Source organism: Aquarana catesbeiana, linkage group LG07 (genome assembly GCF_042186555.1).
Source record: "Aquarana catesbeiana isolate 2022-GZ linkage group LG07, ASM4218655v1, whole genome shotgun sequence".
Classification (NCBI taxonomy): Eukaryota; Metazoa; Chordata; class Amphibia; order Anura; family Ranidae; genus Aquarana; species Aquarana catesbeiana.
The window spans coordinates 86656535-86679981 of NC_133330.1; positions in this window are offsets into that span (position 1 = coordinate 86656535).

The following is a 23447-nucleotide window of genomic DNA, read 5'->3' on the forward strand; positions in this document are numbered from 1 at the left end:
TTAGCACCGTTGTTATGGCAACGGCCGAAGCTGGACATAGCGGGGCATGGCTAGGACGTCACACGTCATAAACTTAGCCTCACCGTGCCCATAATCTCAGCCTTACTGTGCCCATAATCGCAGCCTCACCGTACCCATAATCGCAGCCTTACCGTGCCCATAATGCAGTCTCACCATGCCCATAATCTCAGACTTACCGTGCCCATAATCGCAGCCTCACCGTTCCCATAATGCAGTCTCACCGTGCCCATAATCACAGCCTCACCATGCCCATAATGCTGTCTCACCGTGCCCATAATCGCAGCCTCGCCGTGCCTATAATCGCAGCCTCACCGTGCCCATAATGCTGTCTCACCGTGCCCATAATCGCAGCCTCGCCGTGCCTATAATGGCTGCCTCACAGTGCCCATAATGCAGTCTCACTGTGCCCATAATCGCAGCCTCACTGTAGTCAGTGCCTGTGCCTGGATTACACAGTTTGCGAGCATCTCCCGCTGTGTGTCTCGGAGCTGAGTGTGAAAACTTTGGCCGTGCTGTGAGAAAAGTCCCACCCTCCTCCTAGATCAGCTCGTGTGATAGACAGAACACTGCGTCTATCACACAAGCTGATCTAGGAGGAGGGCGGGACTTTTCCCACAGCGCGGCCAAAGTTTTCACACTCAGCTCCGAGACACACAGCGGGAGATGCCCGCAGACTGTGTATGACATATAGTGGAGGAGGAGGGAGCGGAGCGCTGCGCTGCAGCCACAGCTTGGCCCAAAGTGCCCCAGGGTGGGCAGCCTACTAATCAAAAAAATTTTGATCGATCAAAAAAATGAACGATTAATCAAGGAATTAATCGTTAATTTCCGCAGCCCTATTTCACACTGGAAATGTCTTTTTTGGTCAGATAGAGCCACACAGACACAAGATGACAGGCAGGAAGGAGGGGGTGAGGGGGGAGAGAGGAGAGCAGAGAGGACTGCATATGATGGAGAGACAAACTTTGACCATGGTGATCAGGGCAGAGCAGCTCTGATTTTCGTGGTGTGTTTAGAGAGGCCATACAGGAAGTGGCAGATTCAGGTTTTTTTTATAGTTTAGAGGGGGGCAGATTACACGGCATAAGCGCTGTGCTTTGTAATCTGCTTTAAGGGGCCAGGAAATATATATATTTTTTTGGGTTAACAAACACTTTAAAGCTTTAGATGAGCCCACTGTACACTTCTCAATATAAAAATTAGGGCTACCTATTGTTCTTGAGAAGACCAGACATAGGAATGGATGGGTGCTAGTGCCATCAGGCTAAACAGACCACAGCAGTAATTGGGTGCAGCTTATATAAAGTGGGTGCATGGTTAAATTGGTGTGGTCAGCCAGTGACACTGTGCTATATACGAGGACAGCAATTTTTCAACAGTTTACCTGGCTTTTTTTTACAAATATGATTTGTATTTGTAATCAGCACAATCTTCTACACCAGGGATATGCAATTAGCGGACCTCCAGCTGTTGCTGTTGCTGTTATAATTGAACAATTTGAATCAAAAGCTGTTTCATGGCAAGGTGTGGGCTACTCCTTCGTTATTTCTTCATCAATTAGGCTCCATTCACACTAGCGCGTTTTTTGATGCATTTTGCATTTTGCAGAAATGCATGGGAATTTTTTAACATGGGTTCCTATGGAACATGTTCACATCAATGCCTTTTTGTACCTCTGCATTCTTGGAAAGGGTCAGGGACTTTTTTTTATGCAAAATGCAGCGTTTTGCATGTAATAGAATTCAATGGACCAGCATCAAAAATGCAAGTGCAGCGTTTTTGATGCGTTTTGCGTTTTTGGCTTTTTTTTTTTTTTTTAGACTGTATATAGTTTAAAAAAAACTGTAAAAAAAAAACAACCGCAAAACGCTGTAAAAACGCCGTAAAAACACTGCAAAAACGCTGCTCAAAAACGTGGCAAGCATCACAAAAAAACTCCAGAAATGTTTAAAAGCAACATGCATAGATGTGAATCGAGCCTAAGGCCTCTTTCACACTGGAGCGGTTTTCAGGCGGTATTACGCTAAAAATACCGCCTGAAAACCGCCCCTAAACAGCCTCCGCTGTTTGTTCAGTGTGAAAGCCCTCGGGCTTTCACACTGAAGCGGTGCGCTCGCAGGACGGTAAAAAAAGTCCTGCGAGCCGCTTCTTTGGAGCGGGGAAGGAGCGGTGTATTCACCGCTCCTAAACCGCTCCTGCCCATTGAAATCAATGGGACAGCGCGGCTATACCGCGGTAATACCGCGGCTATAGCCGCGCTGTACGAGCGGATTTAACCCTTTTTCGTCCGCCAGCGGGGGTTAAAACCGAACCGCTAGCGGCCGAATACCGCTGCAAGAACGACGGTACAGCAGCGCTAAAAATAGCGCTGTTGTACCGCCGACGCCCCCACCGCCCCTGTGTGAAAGGAGCCTAAGTGTGGTATTTGCATTTGGAATCTATTGCTGTGAACCTACATCATGTGTTCAAAGAAGCTGTCTATGCAAGTGAAACAGGCCATTGTAAAGCTTCAAAAATGAAACAAATCTATCAGAGAGATAGCAGCAACATTAGGAGAGGCCAAATCAACAGTTTGATACATTCTGAGGAAAAAAGAATGCACTGGTGAGCTCAGCAACATAAAAAGGGCTGGATGTCTATGGAAGACAACAGTGGTGGATGATCGCAGGATCCTTTCTATGGTATAGAAAAACCCATTCACAACATCCAGACAAGAGATGGACACCCTCATTTTTTTTACCAAAAATATGTAGTAGAATACATATCTGCCTAAACTAAGGAAAACATTTTTTTTTTAAACTGGGATATTTATTATAGCAAAAAGTAAAAGATATTATGTTTTTTTCAAAATTGTCGCTCTTCTTTTGTTTATAGCGCAAACAATAAAAACCGCAGAGGTGATCAAATACCACCAAAAGAAAGCTCTATGTTTGAGTACAGCGTCGCACGACCTCGCAATTGTCAGTTAAAGCAACGCAGTGCCAAATCGCAAAAAATGGCCTGGTCATTAAGCAGCCAAATTTTCCGGGGCTGAAGTGGTTAACAGCCAACATGCAGAGTACTGGGACAGGCAGCATAGTTTATTTAGAGGGCACTTCTACCTGAACACTTTAGACTGCAAGCCAAGCCAGCTGCTGGAAGACATTTAGACCTGCTGTTTCTGCTGATAATACATGTGCTTCCACCCCATGTGAGTGAGTCAGTAGTGATCCGCATAGTGAAGGTGTAGCCATGGTGGAGACTGCAGCTGTGCCCACTAAACTTCTTCTGAAGATGGGCATTGAAGGTAGTCATTGAAAACAGACGCAGCATATACTGTAAATGGATGGGGTGGCCATGGGCACTGGGCAATATTAAAACAGACTTAAAAATATATAAATGCTAAAATCTATGAAAACTGGGAGCCATCAATCAAAACTAAGGAATCTCCATTCCAAATTTGGGCAGTTTTCTTCACAAATATAGACTATATCAAAACGTAACAAGAAGGAAGTGATACACCAGAGTATTTCAAATTCACATAGGTGCAATGGAAAACTTTTATTGAAATAGCACAGCAACAGTTTACAACAAACCCAGTGGGAAGGCTGCCCAACTGGATACACTCATGGTTTCCAGTAATGTGATGAGAGCAGATATCAGCTGGACTGACAGTGTTTGTTAACCACTTGCTTACTGGGCACTTATACTCCCTTCCTGCCCAGGCCAATTTTCAGCTTTTAGTGCTGTCACACTTTGAATGACAATTGCGCGGTCATGCATCACTGTACCCATATGAAATGTTTATCATTTTTTTCACACACATAGAGCTTTCTTTTGGTGGCATGTAATCACCACTGGGTTTTTTGTTTTTTGCTAAACAAGAAAAAAAAAAGTCAGAAAATTTTGAAAACAAATCAAATGTTTTTTCATATTTTGTTATAAAATTTTGCAAACAGGTCATTTTTCTCCTTCACTGGTGTGCGCTGATGAGGCGGCACTGATGGGCACTAATAGGCTGCACTGATGGGCACTAATAGGCTGCACCGATGGACATTGATAGGCTGCACTGATGGGCACTGGTAGGTGGCACTGATGAGCACTGATGAGGCTGCACTAATGGGTGACACTTATGGCCACTAATAGGTGGCACTGATGGCCACTGATAGGCGGCACAGAGCGGTGGCACTGATAGGTGGCACTGATGGGAACTTATAGGCAGCACTGGTGGGTACTGATAGGCACTGGTAGGCGGCACTGATAGGCAGCACTGATAAGTGACACTAATGGGCACTGATTGGCGGCACTGATAGGTGGTACTGGTGGGCACTGATTAGCAGTACTGATGGGCACTGATAGATGGCAAGGGTGGGCACTGATTAGCGGCACTGGTGGGCACTAAGGGGACCGATGTGCCTCTAACAGAAGCCGGTTAACAGCTTTCTTCTATAGAGGAATTCCTCTTAAATTCCTCTCCAGCTACAAGGCTGCTGCAGATGAGTGGCATTTGCAGTGAAAAAAAGTAGACTGCGCCAGCTTACACTCTTCCCCTCTTTAACAGATGCTTGTAACACAACTTCAATTGTAATTAATTAAATGGTAATTAATTATTTGTAATCCCCATTCTGCTAGAATTAGTAAATAGATAGGAAACTATGTTAATTTACTTGTTTTAAACTTTTTTTTAACATTACTTTAATTACTTCCTGGTTTCTTGCCTAGGCAAACGATGTCATACATCCCAGGAGTCTTCCGGAGGGAAGGAGAGTAGAAGGGGTTTTCTCAGCTAAGCACGCTCTCCTGCATGCATGCTTGAGCTAAGGGCAGATGGATTCCAGGAAGTAAATGATAATTAAATCATTTACCCTTACTCAAGATGGCCACGACCAGAAATGCAAGGGGGTAGTTTTCAAAGTGATTTCTTAACAAAATAAAGCATGGAGACATTGGTAGATAGGGAAGTTTGCTTTGAATATTAAAAATATTTTAAATCTTGGTTTTGGTTTGTGGTGCTCAGATGCAGTGGAGATCCACTTTAAGATAGAACAGTAAACAAATTCAGACAATATAGTCAGAATATCTTGCAGGGAGCTGCCTGCAGTTAGAACGCAAAGGACGTGGGCTCTCTTGATTCTCGGTGGAGTCACTTGATAAAGGTTCGTCAGCATGTAGTGACTCAGCGACATCAGATGGCAAGGGACCAGATGTGTCTTCTGCTTCCTCTTCACCTGAGCCCACAGTCAAATCCTCAAATGAGTCAGTACAGTCTGTGGTACTGAATGGGGTGGACAGGCCCTCCAGGCTTCTGTCAGCAAAGTTGTCAGGCTCTGGGTTTTGGGAGGCCGGAGACTAATGTATGGGGGGTGGCAGGAGCCAGTCAGTTGGAGTTTCTTTCGTCATTGGTAGGCCTCCTGGGGCAGTCACCACCCAGCACACAGGGTCTCAGCACATTGCTTTGCAGTCTATTTTTCACAGGGCTGGGCCCCTGCAAGACCAGATCATAGACCGGAATAGGTGGGAAAGGCTGCCCCACCACCCAATATGGGGTGCACTTCCACTGGGGCTCCAGCTTGCTTCTTCTGGTGTGTTTAATGTTCTTTACCAACACCCGGTCCAGATCTTTCACGTGTTCTTCATATGTCTTGGAGAAGATGATAATATCATCGATGTGAAATAGCACAGTCTTATGCCCCGTACACACGGTCGGACTTTGTTCGGACATTCCGACAACAAATCCTAGGATTTTTTCCGACGGATGTTGGCTCAAACTTGTCTTGCATACACACGGTCACACAAAGTTGTCGGAAAATCCGATCGTTCTAAACGCGGTGACGTAAAACACGTACGTCGGGACTATAAACGGGGCAGTGGCCAATAGCTTTCATCTCTTTATTTATTCTGAGCATGCGTGGCACTTTGTCCGTCGGATTTGTGTACACACGATCGGAATTTCCGACAACGGATTTTGTTGTCGGAAAATTTTATCTCCTGCTCTCCAACTTTGTGTGTCGGAAAATCCGATGGAAAATGTCCGATGGAGCCCACACATGGTCGGAATTTCCGACAACACGTTCCGATCGGACATTTTCCATCGAAAAATCCGACCGTGTGTACAGGGCATTAGAATTAAAATAAAGTAGACATTTCTCTATTAGGCACTGGAAGGTGCTGGGGGAGTTACTGAAGCTGAAGGGCATGCAATTAAACTCGAACAGTGCCAGAGTGTCAGGTCACCTGAGACCAGGTGACAGATGCACTCTGTAGTAGTCGGAAGTGCACTGCTAGGCAGTGGACCCTAGGACTGACTGCTGCGGATTGAACCCTGGGAGGTTCAGGAAGCAGGTCTACTGGATCACTAACACAGATCCCACTAGGAGCTAGAGCATAGATTCCCCAGGGCGCTGAGTCTACGAGCCAGAAGGTGTTCACCAGAGCCTCTAGTGGTGAGGATGGACTGAGCTGCAGTCTGGCTCCAGGTCGCGGCCCCCAGGGTCTCACAGCTCATGCTCACGGTAGACTACAGGAGAAGAGGAAGGAGGCAGCAGGCTGGAACAACAAGGAAAGTAAGGGATAAGCCAAATGTCAGGGCGACTAGCAGACAAGGATAAACATAACACGCCAAAGGTCAGGGTCACAAGCAGACAGGGAAAGTCGAGAACAGGCCAATGTCATTAACTGGAATCAGACATAAGAAACACAGCAAGTACACACGAAAGCTAACACACAATGGTTGATCAGCACTGCTGGCTTGCAGTGCACAGGTTAATATAGGGTTCCCTGATAGGGCCTGGGGTGGGACCATGCTTAGAGGAGAGGTTATAAAACCAGCCAGGTGTGAGTGGCTGGCCTCTTAGTCTGAACACATGAGGAGAAGGTAAATTGACAGAGAAAGATTACTGCATAACCATGACACAGAGGTGTAATAAAGGTGGTTTTCTCTCAGTCTTGGTCCTGTACTGGGACTTGCCAGTAGACACTGGTCAGGTCCAGGGTGGAGAAGAACTTGGCATGTCCAAGGGCCAATAAGGATTCCTTCCAGTGATTTTAATAATGCTTAAAGTGAAACAATACAAATGAAATATTCCTTTAAATATCATGCCTGGGGGCGGGGGTCTATAGTATGTCTGTAAAGTGGCGCATTTCTCCCGTGTTTAGATTTCTAAAGGAAAAAAAGTCATTTAAAACCGATCGCAGCTGTAATTGTCGGGTCTCAGCAATATAGATAAAACTCATTGAAAAAATGACATGGCCCCCCCCAGTCCATTACCAGGCCCTTTGAGTCTGGTATGAATATTAAGTGGAACCCCGAACCAAAAATTTAAGAAAAAATTGCGTGGGGGTCCCCCCAAAATCCATACGGGGGCCTTCAGGTCTGGTATGGAAATTAAGGGGAACCCTATTGCCGAGACCGACAATTCATTACAGCCGCGATAAGTTTTAAATGACTTTTCTCCTTTAGAAATGTAACTTTGCTGTGGTACTGTTCTAAACACAGGAAAACTGCGCCACTTTACAGGCATATTATAGACACCCCCCAGGCAGAATATTTTAAAGGAATATTTCATTTTTTTCACTTTAAGCATTATTAAAATCACTGCTCCTGGAAAAACGTCATTTTGCATTGATACATGTCCCCTGGAGCAGGACCGGGGTCCCCAAACACTTTTTATGACAATAACTTGCATATAAGCCTTTAACATGAGCACTTTTGATTTTTCATGTTCGTGTCCCATAGACTTTAACGGTGTTCGTTTGTTCTTCCAAAATTTTTTGCCTGTTCAGATGTTCTAGTGCGAACCGAACCGGGGGGTGTTCGGCTCATTTTTACTCCCCACGCATATGGTCACGTGATCACATAACTTCATCAGGGGTCGCTAGGTGACGTGCAAATTTCCTATAAAGACACCACTAGGGCCGGATGTATCGGCTCAGGCTTTCTGGTTCCCATGGAGACCGGTCTAGATTGCTGCTGCCACCTGTGGCCAGCTAATAGATAGTAGAGATGGGCCAAACACCCCCAAAAGTTTGGCCCGAACAACAGACTCCATTGAAGTCTATTGGAGCCAAACATGAGAAATCAAAAGTTGCCATTTTGAAGGCTTATATGCAAGTAATTGGCCATAAAAAAGGTATGGGGGCCCGGGTACTGCCCCGAGGGACATGTATCAATGCAAACAAATACATATACAACTCCTTCCATATTGCATATTATTAACTCATCTATAGTATATTCCTTTTCAGTAGATGTTGCATTCTCTCCTTTTCAGTTGTTTCTCATGCACACATAGCATCTTCTGCAGCGGTTAAATCCCTTCCCTTCAAAAAAAAGTTTACTTTCTTCATTCAGGAGGATCTATTACATTCCTGACTATTTTATCTTTCATTGTGGGAGCTTTCTGTATACAAATTGTGGTTTCTCTGGTAATGTTTCCCCCAAATGTTTGTTGGCTTTCAGGATGAGCCAATGTTTCTTGAGGATGTTCTCTATGTTCTTATGCTGAGCATTATACTTTAAAATAACAGGTAATTTTAATATTTCTGGTGTTGCCGCCATATCTCTGGTGATGTGTTGCTGCCATCAATTTCAAAATTACCTTATTTCTTTTCTTAAAATTGTACATTTTCTCAGTTTAACCACTTTAAGACCAGCCTCGTTTTGGATTTTAGGTGTTTACATGTTTAAAACAGGTTTTTCTGCTAGAAAATTACTTAGAACCCCCAAACATTATATATGGTTTTTCTTCTAACACCCTAGAGAATACAATGGCGGTCATTGCAAAACTTTTTTTTGCACCGTATTTGCGCAGCGGTCTTATAAGCGCACTTTTTTTGGAAAAAATTCACTTTTTTGAATAAAAAAATAAAACAACAGTAAAGTTATCCCAATTTTTTTTTATATTGTGAAATATAATGTTACGCCGAGTAAATTGATACCCAACATGTCATGCTTGAAAATTGCGCCCGCTCGTGGAATGGCGTCAAACTTTTACCCTCAAAAATCTCCATAGGCGACGTTTAAAAAATTCTACAGGTTGCATATTTTGCGCTACAGAGGAGGTCTAGGGCTAGAATTATTGCTCTCGCTCTACCGGTCGTGGCGATACCTCACATGTGTGGTTTGACCACCGTTTTCATATGCGGGCGCTACTCGCGTATGCGTTCGCTTCTGCGCGCGAGCTCGTCGGGACAGGGGGGTTTTAAAAAATTTTTTTTTTATTTTTATTATTTATTTTACAATATTTTATTTATTTTTACACTTTTAAAAAAAAAAAATAAATTGTGTCACTTTTATTTCTATTACAAGGGATGTAAACATCCCTTGTAATAGAAAAAAGCATGGCAGGACCTCTTAAATATGAGATCTGGGGTCAAAAAGACCTCAGATCTCATATTTACACTAAAATGCAATAAAAAAAAAAAAAAGTCATTTAGAAAAATGACATTTGAAAAAATATGCCTTTAAGAGGCGTGGACGGAAGTGACGTTTTGACGTCGCTTCCGCCCAGCAGTGTCATGGAGACGAGTGAGCGCCATCTTGGCCTCACTCATCTCTATACACACCACGGCAGAGGACGCGATCGCCTCCGCCGCTACGATGGCTCCAGTAAGCGGCGGAGGGCACCGGATCGCGGCGGGAGGGGGGGGGGGCCCTCTCCCGCCACCGATAAAAGTGATCTCGCGGCGAATCCGCCGCAGGGACCACTTTTATCTGAAAGCCGGCCGCCGCACGAAAACGGGGATACCGGGGTTATGGCAGCTAGCTGCTGCCATAACAACGATATCCCCGTTCAAACTTAGGACGTATATAGTCGTGCGGCGGTCGGGAAGTGGTTAAACTTTTGATATGTTTTCTATTTTCTATTGTGAATAAATGAGATTTGCAAATCTGCATTCTGTTTTGATGTAGATTTTACAGAGCGTCCCAACTTTTTGGTAATTCGGGTTGTAGGTATCTAGGTAACGATCCTTCTAATATGGATGCAATTATTATTATCATACAGGATTTATATAGCGCCAACAGTTTAGGCAGTGCTTTACAATATAAAGTGGGACAGTATAATTACAAACAGTTCTATACAGAAGGAATAGGTGGGTCCTGCTCATGGAGCTTTCAATGTAAAGGGAGGGGGAGGTGGTACAAAAGATAATAGCTGCAGGGGATGAACCTGATGGAGGTGACTCAAGTACAGTTCTTAGGTGGAGGTTGGGTAGGCTTCCCTGAATAAAGGAGTTTTCAAAGCGGACAGGGTAGGAGTTGACCAGACATACTGGGGCAGGGAGTCCGAGAGGATAGGAGGGGCTCTGGAGATGTCCTGGAGGCGAGCATGGAAGGAGGTAACAAGGGAGCTATAGGGCAGATGGTCTTGGCAGGAGGGGAGAGGATGATTTGGGTAATTTCTGCAGATGAGGTTGGTGATGTAGCTGGGGGTGAAGTTGTGGATGGCCTTGTAAGTTGTGGTTAGTATTTTGAATTTTATACAATGGGGTAGGGGAAGTCAGTGAAGAGATTGGTAGCGAGGGACAGTACTCACAGTTCGGTTAGTAAAGTGTATATTCTAGCAGCAGCATTCATAATAGACTGAAGGGAGGATAGCCTGTGTAAAGGTATGCCAGTGAGGAGGGAGTTACAGTAGTCAAGGCAGGAATTACCAAGGAGTGAATACCGGTAAGTTGTTTTGTGGTGTCGTTAGTCATGAAGGGGCGAATTCTGGAAATGTTGCGAAGATTAAGGTGGCAAGATTTAGACAGTGTCAGAAACCATAAAATCATATGGAGACAGAAGTACAATTAAATCACACTTGTTTAATAATAAAAGTAAAGAGAACAAACGTAAAAACATAGCCAAAGTTCAGTAACCGGAACAGATAGTCAGCCAAGCCAGAAGTCAGGGATCAATGTAGTGGAACAGCAAGCAGGAATTGTAGCCAGAACGGATGTTAGCAAAGCAAATCTTTAAACAGGAATGCAGGAGATAGTCTCTGTGATGTAGACCAAGGCGAAGGCAGAGATCCACTGGGCTGCATGGCTTAAGTAGGCAGGACTGACGAGCAGGATATCATCAACAGCTGAGTAACTGTGGAGAGATAGGAGCTGGCAATTAGCCGACAGCTGAGCGGCCAGCTCTGAGAAGGAAGGGCTGAGCCCAGCCCTGACAGTACCCCCTCCTCAACGACCCCTCCCCTTCGGAGGACCACCAGGCTTTAGGTGAAAACATCTATGGAAATAATAGAGGAGGACAGGGACAAGTATGTCCGAGGATGAGACCCAAGAGCCTTCCTCCGGACTGTACCCCTTCCAATGCACCAGGTACTGTATGTGCCCACGGAACCTACGGGAGTTAACAATGGACTGTACTTCATACTCCTCATGGTTTTCAACCTGTACAGGGTGAGGACGTGGCACCGAGGTGGTAAAGTAGTTGCAGACCAAAGGTTTTAATAAGGAGACATAAAATACATTCGAAATGCGCATATTAGAAGGAAGGTCTAATGCGTAAGCCACTGGGTTAATCCTGCGAGGAATACGGAAAGGCCCAATAAACTGAGGTGCGAACAGTGAGGGAACACTAAGTCAGAGGTTGCAAGATGACAGCCAGACCCTGTCCCTAACCTGGTAGGAAGGTGCAGGCAGGCGTCTGCGGTCAGCATGGAGTCTGTACCTATCATTAGCATGTCGCAAAGCCTCCTGCATTTGTGCCCAAGTGGAACGAAGACCACGGAGATGCTCCTCTAACGCAGGAATACTCTGCGGAACAAATGAGTCGGGCAACATGGAAGGTTGGAAACCATAGTTCACCATAAACGGGGACAATCGGGAAGCAGAATTCAAGGCACTATTGTAAGCAAACTCTGCCCACAGTAACAGGTCTGACCAGTTGTTATGATGGCCAGAAATATAGCAATGCAGGAATTGCTCCAAGGACTGATTGGCTCGTTCTTCGGCCCCATTAGACTGCGGGTGATACACAGAGGAAAAGGCAAGCGGTGCACAAAAGGCTCGTCAGAACCGGGACACGAACTGACTACCCCTGTCCGAGACAATCACCTTGGGTAGCCCCTGTAAGCGGAAGATCTCCCAAGCATAAATGGAAGCCAGTTCCTTAGAAGTTACTGAAAAAGGGACTGTCTTACCCATTAAATGGCTCATTGCATTTAAACAGTATTAAGAGCAATATAAAGTTTCTTTATTCATTGACAGGGACTGTCTTGCACATTAAATGGTCTAATGCATTTAAAAAAAGCACTAAGGGTACTAGAAAGTTTGTTTATCTATTGATATAGTTTGTTTTTTTTGGGGGGCCCTAAACAGGAAGAAACGAAGGCCTGCTGGTCATTACTGATATTGGCTGCTAAATCACAGAGAACTGTTGTTTCCTACCTTTAAACAGCATTCACATGCGTCAAGAGAGAAAGGAATGCTTTTTTTTTTTAAAAAAAGGAGCTGGCTGGATATTTTTATCATTAAGAGCATTATAAAAGTCCCTTCTCCTACTTAACAGCTTTTATGCATCTCAAAAAGGAAGAAACCCCTTGGGGAAAAGGAACTGTTTACTGTGTTTAAAAACCACTGGTACTAGTTGCTAAACTGTTGATATACGCTGTTATTTGCTAATTTAATGTGGAAAAAAGCTGGTGTCATTATCTGCCATGGGCTGAAGATTACCTTGTTTGCTGACATTTCCTGCTGTCTCCCCTTTGATTTGAACTGCATATGGTCATTGAAAAAGGGACTGCCTTGCACATTCAATGGTTCACTGCATTTAAAACAGCAATATAAAGTTCCTTTACTCATCGATACAGCTTTTTTGGGCCCTAGACAGGAAGAAATGAAGGATTGCCGGTCATTACTGATACGGGCTATTAAATTACAGAGAACTGTTGATAGTTGCTACTGTATCTACTGTTTTTCAAGTAAATGCTGGAAAGTGCTGTCGCTGTTATTTGCGGTCACCCATTTCTATTGGATGAAGGCTGAAGATTTTTTTTCTTTTCCTGCTGAGGGTTGCTGTTGGTTCTTGATAATTGCCACAGGAGCAGAAACAAAGGCAGCCTTGAGACTCTCAAAGGCCTTAATGGACTCCGAAGACCAACTCCGTGGGTTACCGTCCTTTCTGGTCATATCAGTCAGGGGCTTGACCAGAGATGAGAAGTTATGAATAAACTTCTGAAAATAGTTGGCAAAGCCAAGAAAACGCTGCAGAGGACATAAACCCAGAGGTTGGGGGCCACTGTAGGACTGCTGAAAGTTTCTCTGGGTCCATCGAAAAACCAGCAGTGGAAATGACATAACCCAGGAATTTAACCTGTTCACGATGGAAGTCGCACTTCTCCAATTTACAATAGAGATTGTTCTCTCTGTTCTTTCTGAAGCACACAATAGACATCTGTGTGGTGGCTCTCCAGGGACTTGGAAAATATGAGGATATTGTTGAGATAAACCACCACACATAACTGCAACAAATCTCGGAGGACTTCGTTATTAAATTCCTGGAAAAATGCCGGGGCGTTACAAAGGCCAAAAGGCATTACGAGGTACTCCTAATGGCCTGTTCTGGTATTAAACGCTGTTTTACACTCATTGCCCTCCTTAATCCTCATGAGATTGTATGCCCCTCTCAAGTCAAGCTTTGTGAAAACCGTTGTTCCCTTGAGGCAGTCAAATATAATCAACAGAATCAGATAGGCATTCTTTTTTTTCAAATTCTTTATTTGTGCAAAAAGAGGACAGTGAAAACAGTAGTACATCACATACCCATCAAGTACATACATAAATCATTTCTTGTCATCTTACTATTTAGGCAGGGTTTATTATCATCCACTTATAACCCTAATTGTTTAATCATTCTACCCTTATAAGCCCCCATGTTCACCTCTGAGCTTCCCCACCTAATTATATTCTTATCTTCATGTACTCAAAGACCAGATACTTCTTGGTCCCCCCTTCTATTTTATCTTTTACAAAAATACCCCAAATCATAATCCTAACCCTCGACAAAAAAAAAAAAAAAAAGTGGAACCCCTTGCCCTCCCTTCCCCCCTTCTTACCCTCTCCTTGTGTAGAGTGGGGAACTTCCATATTCTTATAGGATTCCAAGGCGGATGGGACTCATTCCCCAGCTGTATTCCCCAATAGTCTCTTCCCCTCTTCTGAATATACAAATAAATGCCATACTGTCCATGTTTTGGTATACTGCTCTTTTCTATCTTGAGCCGAGAGCACCAAGTCCTCTATGGCCCCAACATTTGTGACCTTATTAAGCCACAGTGCAATCGATGGTGGCTTAGGGTCTTTCCAAAAGAGAGCAACACAAGCCTTATATGTCTGTAGAGGGATTTGTGAACAGTGAAGCAAAAAAAAAGCTGGGTCGTCTGGTATTGGGAAGGCTGTAAATTTTTGGGAGGTCCTTTGTACCTCCAGCCAGTATTGTCTGATCTTAGAACAAGACCAGAATATATGGACTAAGGTCCCCCGTTCCATGTTATATCGCCAGCAGCGATCTGAGGCCTCTGGAAAAAATTTACAAAGTTTTGACGGGGTGTAATACCACCTCATCAGTAATTTGTAATTAGACTTCCAGCACTAGCCCCCCCCTTCCAGCACTAGCCCCCCTCTTTCAGCACTAGCCCTCTCCCCCCTCCCCCTTCCAGCACTAGCCCTCTCCCCCCCTTCCAGCACTAGCCCTCTCCCCCTTCTTCCAGCACTAGCCCTCTCCCCCCTTCTTCCAGCACTAGCCCTCTCCCCCCTTCTTCCAGCACTAGCCCTCTCCCCCCTTCCAGCACTAGCCCTCTCCCCCCTTCCAGCACTAGTCCTCTCCCCCCCCCCCTTCCAGCACTAGCTCTCTCCCTCCCAGATATTCTCCTTCTCACAGAGGGCATGATCATGGCATCTGGGACCCCGAGAGATGGAGGACATTTACCTTGGAGGCCCACACTAGCTCCTGCTTGACAAGTTAGTGGAGCCTAGTGCCAGAACTTGTTCAAGCACTGGGCTCCAGGACTCAGCCCGGATTCATGGGACGCTGGGATTTTGTTTAAATCTCAGGAAAGGCCCATTAAAACTGGGACAGTATGGGGGTTTGAATTTGGATTAGAAAGGGGGAAAGTATTTGTGTTTGTGGGGGAAAAGTTTGTACTGGCAGGGGGGATTTCGGTGGGAAGATATGTGATCGAACTGGGGAGAGGACTTGTAGGAGGGGCTTGGAGGAAAGAGGACAAGGGGAGAGGAATTGTTCCAGGATGGGGAGCATGTTGTGCTGGAGGGGGAGATTTGGGGGAGAGACTTTGTACTGGGAGGAAGATTTATGCATGGGGGATGTTGGGGTGGGGTATTTTTGCTGGGATGAGGAGCTGTTCTGGCATATGGATTTGTGGGGTGGAAGGAGAATTGTGCTGGGAAGGGGGATTTGTTAGGGAGAGCTTTGCAGAGACTGAGCTCATTCAGAGAGGAGTGCACTGTGAAAGTGTGTGGGGGAGGAGGGATATATGCAGAGAGGTAAAGTTTGTGTGCGTTTAGCAGAGAGGAGAGCACTGTACACAGAGGAGAGCTTGGGGGAACTTGTGATGAAAGGGGATCTGAGAAAGTATGTGTGGAGGGGGAGGTCAGCAGAGAGGAGAGCTGGGGGGCTTTGTGATGAGAGGAAAGCTAGGAGGGGATTTGTGATGAGAGGAGAGCTGGGGGGATTTGTGATGAGAGGAGAGCTGGTAGCAATTTGTGATGAGAGGAGAGCTAGGAGGGGATTTGTGGTGAGAGGAGAGCTAGGAGGGGATATGTGATGAGAGGAGAGCTGGGGTGATTTGTGATGAGAGGAGAGCTAGGGGGGGGGGGGTTTGTGATGAGAGGAGAGCTGGGAGGGGATTTGTGATGGGAGGAGAGCTGGGAGGGGATTTGTGATGGGAGGAGAGCTGGGAGGGGATTTGTGATGAGATAAGAGCTGGGAGGGGATTTGTGATGAGAGGAGAGCTGGGAGGGGATTTGTGATGAGAGGAGAGCTGGGAGGGGATTTGTGATGGGAGGAGAGCTGGGAGGGGATTTGTGATGGGAGGAGAGCTGGGAGGGGATTTGTGATGGGAGGAGAGCTGGGAGGGGATTTGTGATGGGAGGAGAGCTGGGAGGGGATTTGTGATGAGAGGAGAGCTGGGAGGGGATTTGTGATGAGAGGAGAGCTGGGAGGGGATTTGTGATGAGAGGAGAGCTGGGAGGGGGTTTGTGATGAGAGGAGAGCTAGGAGGGGATTTTTGATGAGAGGAGAACTAGGATGGGATTTGTGATGAGAGGAGAACTAGGAGGGGATTTGTGATGAGAGGAGAACTAGGAGGGGATTTGTGATGAGAGGAGAACTAGGAGGGAATTTGTGATGAGAGGAGAACTAGGAGGGGTGATTGGGGGGTTATGTGCTTTGGTATGAGAAAGGACATATGCCAGAAATCAGTGTGAGATGAATTTGAAACCTGACAGCCTCTTCCAGCACTAGCTCCCATCTCCCCCCAGCACATTTCCAACCCCCTCCCCCCCTTCCAGCACTAGCCCCCCTCTCCCCCCAGCACATTTCCAACCCCTCCCTTCCAGCACTAGCCCTCCCCCCCCTTCCAGCACTAGCCCCCCCTTCCAGCACTAGCCCTAACCCCCCCTTCCAGCACTAGCCCTCTCCCCCCCTTCCAGCGCTAGCCCTCTCCCCCCTTCCAGCACTAGCCCTCTCCCCCTTCTTCCAGCACTAGCCCTCTCCCCCTTCTTCCAGCACTAGCCCTCTCCCCCCTTCTTCCAGCACTAGCCCTCTCCCCCCTTCTTCTAGCACTAGCCCTTTCTCCCCAGCACTAGTCCTCCCCCCCCCCTTCCAGCACTAGCCCCCCCCCCTTCCAGCACTAGCCCTCTCTCCCCTTCTTCCAGCACTAGTCCTCTCCCCCCCCCCCCCCCCCCTCCAACACTAGCCCTCTCCCTCCCAGATATTCTCCTTCTCACAGAGGGCATGATCATGGCATTTGGGACCATGAGAGATGGAGGACATTTACCTTGGAGGCCCACACTAGCTCCTGCTTGACAAGTTAGTGGAGCCTAGTGCCAGAACTTGTTCAAGCACTGGGCTCCAGGACTCAGCCCGGATTCATGGGACGCTGGGATTTTGTTTAAATCTCAGGAAAGGCCCATTAAAACTGGGACAGTATGGGGGTTTGAATTTGGATTAGAAAGGGGGAAAAGATTTGTGTTTGTGGGAGAAAAGTTTGTACTGGCAGGGGGGATTTCAGTGGGAAGAAATGTGATCGAACTGCGAAGAGGACTTGTGTAGGAGGGGCTTGGAGGAAAGAGGACAAGGGGAGAGGAATTGTTCCAGGATGGGGAGCATGTTGTGCTGGAGGGGGAGATTTGGGGGAGAGAATTTGTACTGGGAGGAGGATTTATGCATGGGGGATGTTGGGGTGGGGTATTTTTGCTGGGATGAGGAGCTGTTCTGGCATATGGATTTGTGGGGTGGAAGGAGATTTGTGTTGGGAAGGGGGATTTTTTTAGGGAGAGCTTTGCAGAGACTGAGTTCATTCAGAGAGGAGTGCACTGTGAAAGTGTGTGGGGGAGGGGGAATATGTGCAGAGAGGTAAAGTTTGTGTTTGATTAGCAGAGGGGAGAGCACTGTACACAGAGGAGAGCTTGGGGGAACTTGTGATGAAAGGGGAGCTGAGAAAGTATGTGTGGAGGTGGAGGGGAAGGTCAGCAGAGAGGAGAGCTGGGGGGCTTTGTGATGAGAGGAAAGCTAGGAGGGGATTTGTGATGAGAGGAGAGCTGGGGGGATTTGTGATGAGAGGAGAGCTGGGGGCAATTTGTGATGAGAGGAGAGCTAGGAGGGGATTTGTGATGAGAGGAGAGCTAGGAGGGGATTTGTGATGAGAGGAGAGCTGGGGGGCGATTTGTGATGAGAGGAGAGCTGGGAGGGGATTTGTGATGAGAGGAGAGCTAGGAGGGGATTTGTGATGAGAGGAGAGCTAGAAGGGGCTTTGTGATGAGAGGAGAGCTGGGGGGCTTTGTGATAAGAGGAAAGCTAGGAGCGGATTTGTGATGAGAGGAGAGCTGGGGGGCTTTGTGATAAGAGGAAAGCTAGGAGGGGATTTGTAATGAGGAGAGCTGGGGGGGTGGATTTTGGGAATTTGCCTTATGTGATACACAGTTCTAAGCCTTAAGTCATTACAATTTTGTGGCGCCGCTGTAAATCTCTCCTCTAAGGAAGGTGTGGCTGGGGGCGGGGTTTGGGTGTGGTTGGGGCGGAGAGTTGGACAGAGAGGGTGAGTTCCTGCACCTTTTCTCTGAGAAAAAAACCCTGGGCATTCTTAATCGTGAAACGATTGAGACCCCTATAAACAGAACAAGGTCTCAGTTCACCACTCTTCTTCTTCACAAAGAAGAAACCAGCACCAGCAGGAGACGAGGATTTGCGAATGAAACCTCGAGAAAGTGCATCTGCAACATACTCCTCCATGGTCTTATCCTCCAAGACCGACAAAGGGTAAACCCAGCCACGAGGGGGCATGGCACCAGGTTGAAGGTCAATTGCGCAATCATACGACTGGTGTGGGGGCAAACTACCGGCTTGACCTTTGTCAAAGACATCACTAAAATCGTGGTACTCCTCTGGCAGAGAGGAGAGTGAAGAGGTGCACAGGACCTTGGCTGCCTTCTGGAAACATGTCTTACTGCATTGTGGCAACCAGGAGAGAGCCTCAGCACGGAGCCAATCAAAAGAGGGGTTGTGCCTCTGTAACCAAGGATAACCAATAACCAGCGGAAACTTAGGTGAGGAAATAACTTGGAATTGGATTATCTCATGGTGAAGAGCCCCTAAGGCCATGGACAATGGAACAGTCTCATGAGTCACATGGGCAGGCTGTAGAGGTCTTCTGTTAAGAGCCTCAATGGCAAGTGGAGTGTAACGCAGCTGCAGTGGAATCGAGTGCTTTGATGCAAAGGCAGCATCAATGAACAGGCCTGCAGCCCCAGAGTCGATTAGAGCCTGTATCTCGACGGACCACTCAGCCCACGAAAGGGTAACCAAATCAGGGGCTTATCCTTCTGGATAACTAGGGACAAAACAGCGCCACCTAAGGTCTGTCCGTGACAGGTCCTTAAGGTTCGGGCGTTCCCTGGACGGGTAGGACAAGACTTCAAACAATGACCTGCCTGGCCACAATAAAGGCACAATCTCTCCCTCCTCCTAAAGGTTCTGTTATGCCGCGTACATACGACCGGACTTTACGGCATACTTGGTCCGGCGAACCGGAGTCCGTCGGACAATTCGATCGTGTGTAGGCTCCAGGGGACTTTTTTTTCTCAAAAGTTTGACGGACCTAGAAATGAAACATGTTTCAAATCTGTCCGACGGACTCGAGTCCGGTCGAAAAGTCCGCTCGTCTGTATGCTAGTCAGACGGACAAAAAACAACGCTAGGGCAGCTATTGGCTATGAACTTCCTTGGCTTTAGTCCGGTCGTACGTCATCACGTACGAATCCGTCGGACTTTGGTTGATTGTGTGTAGGCAAGTCCGTTCATTTGGAAAGTCAGTCGTAAAGTTCGTCAAAGTATGCCAGACAAAGTCTGCTATAAAGTACGCTCCTGTGTACACGGCATAAGAGTCCACGGCTTACTACGCATGCACCAATGGCGCGTTGCCACAAGAGGAAATCCCTGCCAACTGAGCATGCGCCAAAGACGCCTCAGGGGACCAACGCGCACCTGCACAGAAGTCTTGATGGAAAAGGCAGGAAAATGCCCAGGACACGCACAGGAAGTGACCTCAACCTGATGGAAAAAAGGTGGGAAAATACCCAGGAGGCGCACAGGAAATTACATCAACCTGATGGAAAAAGGTAGGAAAATGCCCAGGAGGCACACAGGAAGTGACATCAACCTGATGGAAAAAGGCGGGAAAATGCCCAGGAAGTGCACGGGAAGTGACCTCAAACTTCTCTATATAAGCCCAGCCCAGATAGTGCCAAATTGCTAGATTATCCTCAGTCCCCCCTTGTTCCTGTGCTAGTGTGTGATCTGTCTGGACCTGTTGTGACCTTGAAACCTGTTTGACTACTCTTGATTGCTGCTTGCCTTTGACCTCGGATTTGTACCTTAACCATTCTACTACTTTGCCCCTTTTGTACTCAGCTGCCAGATTGGAACCGCTTGGATCTCGACCAACCATTCTTCTTCTGATTAACCTTTTTATGCTTCGTTGCCCAACTGGACTTGACCTTTGCTCGGATCCTGGACTAAGGCTTGCACTGTGCTCCGCACCCTTACCACTCGGTGTCCCCACCAAGTCTCTGTCTCCATCTCCAGAGGCTTTAAGGACCCGAGGTGCAAGTGAAGCCTCCCCACTACTTCGGTCTGACATCAGGTACGTGGCCCTTGTGACAGAATAATCCAGCCATGTCTGAGACTGAGGGGAGTGCTTCCGCCTTCGAGGCCCTGTGCCAATAAGTGGCCTCTGTGTCTCACGCCCTGACATCCATACAAGAGGGGTACTTTCAACTGGAAGGCCGGCTGACTGCAATGGCCAATCTCTCAGTTCTGAGCCCTACGGAACCACCTGTTATGGCTGTGGAGCAGCCCATCTCTACACCAGCTCCTGAACCACGGGTTACCATGCCCGAACCCTTTTTAGGGGGTTCGCCACAAGTTCCAGGCTTTCAGAAATGCATGTCAGCTATACTTTACCTTACAGCCTAGGACCTTCTCTTCAGAGGATACACAGGTTGGGTTCGTAGTAGCCTTACTTACAGAAGAACCTCAAGCATGGGCTCATCAGCTTTTGGAAAGGGAGAGTCCTATACTGCACTCACTGTCTTCTTTCTTCGATGCCATGGCAATCCTTTATGATGACCCACATGAAATCACCACGGCTGAAACAGTGTTGACCTCTCTACAACACGGGAAACACCCTGTGAAGGACTACGTAACGGAATTCCGCAAGTGGGCTGCAGACACTGCATGGAACGACGCTGCCTTGAGCCATCAGTTTCGCTTGGGCCTGTCCGAGTCCCTCAAAGACAAATTGGCAAGAGTGGGGCTCCTTGATACTATGGAACCTACAATTTAGTTGGCTATCCAGCTTGATCGCAGACTCAGAGAATGTCGCAGGGAACGATCCGGTATGGCCCATCCCACATGGATGCTCCCACGAGTACCCATGGCTCCACACCTGAGAACCCCTGAGACCCACGCATCGAACCCCAATTCATGGCGCAAAACCGATGCAACTCGGCTTAGTTCGTGCACCCCTCACACCCGAAGAGCAACAATGCCGTCGCCTGAACAATTTATGCCTGTATTGTGGTGGAGCGGGTCACTTTCTTCAGGGATGTCCCATTAGGCCAAGTAAGTGGATCAAACCCCATCTGTTTCACCGTACGTGGTTAAATCCTCACATTTCACTCTCTGCCTCTCTTTGCAGATACCGGGAAGGATAATCCGAGTAGCAGCCATTATTGACTCTGGGGCTTGCAGCTGCTTTATTGACATCCACTTCTCCAAAAAGTATGGAATCCCACTATGCAAGAAGCCCCAGCCATTTATCTGGCAGATAGCTCCACACCAACCTCGGGTCCCATAACCCATGAGACCACCCTCATATTGGCCTCCACCGAAGCAGACCATCGGGAATATCTTCGGCTGGACGTGATTTTTTTCCCCCATTTTTCCGATTTATTTTGGGGTTACCGTGGCTTCGACAGCACCAGCCACAGATTGATCGGTCCTCTGAAGTTGTGTCTTTTGGCTCACCCTATTGCTTATACCACTGTTTCCCACAACAAGCCTGTTCGATGGTTCAACCCCTTTCCACAGATGACGACACTCTTCTCCCCCAGGTTTACAGAGACTTCCTGGACGTCTTCGACAAGAAGGAGGCTGAATCCCTGCCGCCTCACCGGCCGTATGTTTGCCCCATCGAGCTTCTTCCGGGTTCTGCAATACCATTTGGGAGGATCTTCCCACCCTCTGAGCCTGAATTAGAAGTACTCCAAAAATACATTGATGATAACCTTAGGAAAGGGTTAATCCGGCCCTCTACCTCTGCTGCTGGCGCTGGACTCTTCTGTGTGGAAAACAAAGACCATTCTTTAATACCATGTATCGACTACAGAGAATTAAACAGTATCACAATCAAGAATCGATACCCGTTGCCTCTAGTCCCTGAGCTCATTCAGAGGTTCCGCACTGCTAAGGTCTTCTCAAAGTTGGACCTACGGGGGGGCCTACAATTTAATACGGATAAGAGAGGGCAATGAATGGAAAATGGCCTTTCGTACTCGGTTTGGCCATTTTGAGTATTTGGTCATGCCATTTGGGCTGTGTAACGCCCCAGCAACTTTCCAACACTTGGTGAGCAACATCTTTCGGGATTTTCCTGACCTCTTTATGATAGTGTACTTAGATGACATCCTTGTTTTTTCACCTTCCCTCGAGGCACATCACATCCACAATGCGAAAAGTCCTTTTTCGCCTCCGAGCCCATAAACTCTAAGCCAAGCTTGAAAAATGTGAATTTGAGAAAGATACTATACAATTCCTTGGCCTCATTATTTCGACTTCTGGCATCTCCATGGACCCCCAGAAGGTAACTGCAGTTCTTGAATGGCCAGTACCCTCAGACCATAAGAGCATCCAGAGGTTCGTGGGATTCGCCTATTTTTATAAAAGATTCATCAAAGGTTTCTCATCAATTTCACCTATCGCACAACTCACCAAGCAAAACAGCCGTTTTCTGTGGTCCCTGTTAGAATATTATTCCAAATTCATAATTCGGCACTTATAGGTGTTATATTATATTCATGGCAAGCTTGCAAAACATATTTGGTTTTATGATTAATCATGATAAATAGAGTATGTGTGAATGACCTTGATCAATAGATTTGACATGATTCTTCTTCTAAAGCTGAGCATTGCTGGATTTTTCTGGTGTAGCCAATTTGAGTATGACATTTAAAGTTTCTTGGTATAGAATGTCATGAGAAGACAAAAATAGACACGTGTCCACGTAGCTAAAGGAATATACATTGTGGATTATATCTTGTTAAGTTAAGTTAGTTTGTAGTTCCAGTCATATTAATAAGTACTAGTATATAGTTACTTAATGTAAAGTTGATAATATGTGTTCATATTATATAGATGTTTGGTTATATGACATTACATGATCAGCATATTACTTCAAGTATGGAGTGTTACATGTGGGCTTGTCAATCGTATGCCATATATGACTATGAGTGCATACTGAAGCTAGCAGAAATGAATATGTGCCATACAAGGTTCTAAGTTGGTGTGAGGTTATGACGTTCACACGTTCACATGTAACATATAAAGCCAATGCTTCCATATTGAAGGGGCACACAGACACAGACAGACACACACACACAGACACACACACAGCTACTAGGATAGATACTGACATGTTTACAAGACACTTTGATAAGTTGGG